Below are 3,010 nucleotides of genomic sequence, written 5' to 3' on the forward strand. Positions count from 1 at the left end.
AGACAGGGCCTCACTCTGTCACCCAGGTTGGAGTGAAGTGGCGCGATCTCAGCTCACTGCAACTTCCATCTCCTAGGCTCAAGCGATCTTTCCACCTTAGCCTCCCACGTAACTGGGACTACAGGCTTACACCACAGGGCCAGGCTATTTTTTTTTTTTTTTTTTTTTTTTTTTTTTTTTTTTTTTTTTTTTTTTGTGGAGATGGGGTTTTGCCATGTTGTCTAGGCTGGTCTCAAACTCCTGGACCCAAGCGATCCGCCTGCTTCAGGCTCTCAAAATGCTGGGATTACAGGTGTGAGCCACCGCACCTGGCCGTTTTTAGTTTTTAAATTTTATTTATTTATTTATTTGAGACAGAGTCTTGCTCTGTTGCCCAGGCTGGAGCCCAGTAGGGTGGGTGATCATGGTTCACTGCAGCCTTAACCCCCTGGGCTCAAGAGATTCTCTCACCTCAGCCTCTCCAGTAGCTGGGACCAGAGGTGTGCACCACCATACTTGGCTAATATTTTATACATATACTTTTTGTAGAGATGGTGTCTCACCATATTGCCCAGGCTGGTCTTGAACTCCTGGCCTCAAGCTATCCTCCCACCTCAGCCTCCCTAAGTCCTGTGATTACAAGCATGTGCCACCGTGCCCAGCCTGGTTTTAGTTTTTTAAAACTTTACAGTTCAGCCTGTACAGACTAGCACATCTTTAAAGAGGCATGTGTGCATATGTCTCTTAGAACGATGATACCACATTCTAGCTCAGGTAGAATAGCTAACATGCCATGAGAATGCACCTCACTGTACAAAGATATTTCATTTGGCAAAATAAAGATGCTCCCGAAAAGCTTCACATGACTTAGAATTACGCAAATTGAGTTATATTTTAAGTATCTGAGATCACAATATTTAAATGATTTGCATGGTAAGTCTTCTTTTAATCTAATAACTTCTCCCTAATTTGTTTTGAAAATTTAAATTCTCATGTATTGTTAACACATTTAATCAAAGTCTAAAACATCAGAGTTCCGAATAAGCTGAAACTTTTCCACAGTTCTATACATTAGTAATTTATATTTAAAGTGACCAATTTGACAGTGCAGAATCTCCAGATGACACATTATGATCGGGGTTTTATTGCTAAGCATATTTTACTGTGTGTAAATTCTCCAGGTGGTTGCTAGCCCACCTGAATTAGACTCTTCCCCCCTCCCCCCCGGGATTCTTTCCCCTCTGGTGGATTCAACATGTATTACTTTCTCAATCAAAGGTTAGTTCATGAAAAGAAAATTCAGATTGCTGGGGCCCATGCAGACCAACTGAATCAGAATCTCTTGGGCTAGGGAGTAGAGATCTGCATTTTTCACAGGTTCACCAGGTCATTCTGATTCACATCAGAGTGGGGAAACCACCGGTTTAGAGTTTCTATAGTAACTCCCTAATAACCAAGCTATTCAATTAGTGAAAGTACCCCATTCCCAGACAAATCTGGATTCTCAGGCGTTTACTGTTTCTGAGGTATGAGTCGTAATTGTATTTGTTACTACGTGATCTGACCTATAAACTCAGATTTTTCTGCTATTCAATCTGCTATCTTTTCCCCTTTATTCTATGTAATTAAAATGCATTTTAAAGAAACAACATCCAGGAACTATGAGAGCACATTTTTAAAGGTTAAATCATGGGGGCACAGTATCTGTTAGGGATGGCTTTCCTATTAACACTTCCATATCAGCTCTTAGTGAACCACTCACATGCAAACACACGCCCCCACTGCTTCAACTTCCAGTGCTAACTGAACATCAGGTACTTGAATAACAGCAATCAGTCACCCTCTTTCCTTTGTTAACGTATTCCAACCTAGCCGCCCACGGTAAGATATTCCACAGAGAAGGTTCACAGCCACTGTTCATGAATAGGAGTTCGTACTCTTAAATAACATGGAAAATACCTTCCCCTCACCCACAGAGACTCTGAATCTTGGCTTCAGCATTTGCTCATCAGTCAGAAATATTTTACTAATGCAGCTACCTGAAATACACAAAGTCACGCAGACCCTATAAATTGTTTTTCCAAGCCACCGAAATGCTATCTTACCCACTCTGTTCCTCCCCGCACACCCCCCCGCCTCCCGCCGGCTTCACTTGTGTTTAAAAATAAAACCCAATTCTGCTGACGACTGGTTTTCTTGCCTCACCACAGGAAGTGGACTGGGTGAGTTCTCACATCACATGTTTAACAGAGGGCACCAAACAGTGTCTGTGGGTCACCTGCCCTCAGCTGGGAGGAGCCCTGCCTGCCCTGGAGCTGTGGAGGCACTTCCCCCAGCAGCCTTCAGCTCCAGGAAGGCATAGCCTACCGCCCACGTTAGGTCCCAGCTTCTCAAGAACTATTGAGGAGGCTGACTGTGGAATGAAATCAGTGACCTAGGCAACAGGCTCCAGGCTTGGTCACTCATAGCTCTGGCTTGTCCAAGACATCATCTTTAATCTCTTCCTCTTGCTTTGCTTCTTTCTCCAATCCCCATCTTTCTCTCTCCCCCTCCCCTCTCTCATTTCATTTCAAAGAGAAATGAAACAAAACAACAACAGAAGATACATCTGACCTCTTTGCTGTACTAAAATACTTATTAACTGAACTGTCCTAAACTTCCTTCTGCTCTCTAGCAATTGAGGAGCCATTTAATTGATATTTAAAATATGATCTCACCTCTAGAGTTAGGTTTTTGGGTTCAACAGCAGTGTACGTAGACTCAAATGAAGTTTTGGTTTTTCTAATGCAACTAGTTTAGCAGTCTCCAAAGGGAACTGCATGCACCCTAGAGTAGATAAAACAATCCACTGGAATACGGCTGTTTCCTATTTATTGTTTATCTAAAATAATAAGAAAGAAACCAAACATTACTAATATTTAATAAACAGACTGTCACTGGCACCCTCTGTCCGTGTGAATGTTAGGTGATCAGGTGAGCTATCCTTCTGAAGAAGGGCAAGTTCCAAGCAGCAAAGGGTTGATGGTGGGGC

The sequence above is a fragment of the Rhinopithecus bieti genome, unplaced genomic scaffold, assembly GCF_001698545.2.
Source record: "Rhinopithecus bieti isolate Rb0 unplaced genomic scaffold, ASM169854v2 scaffold_13198, whole genome shotgun sequence".
In the NCBI taxonomy this organism is placed as follows: Eukaryota; Metazoa; Chordata; class Mammalia; order Primates; family Cercopithecidae; genus Rhinopithecus; species Rhinopithecus bieti.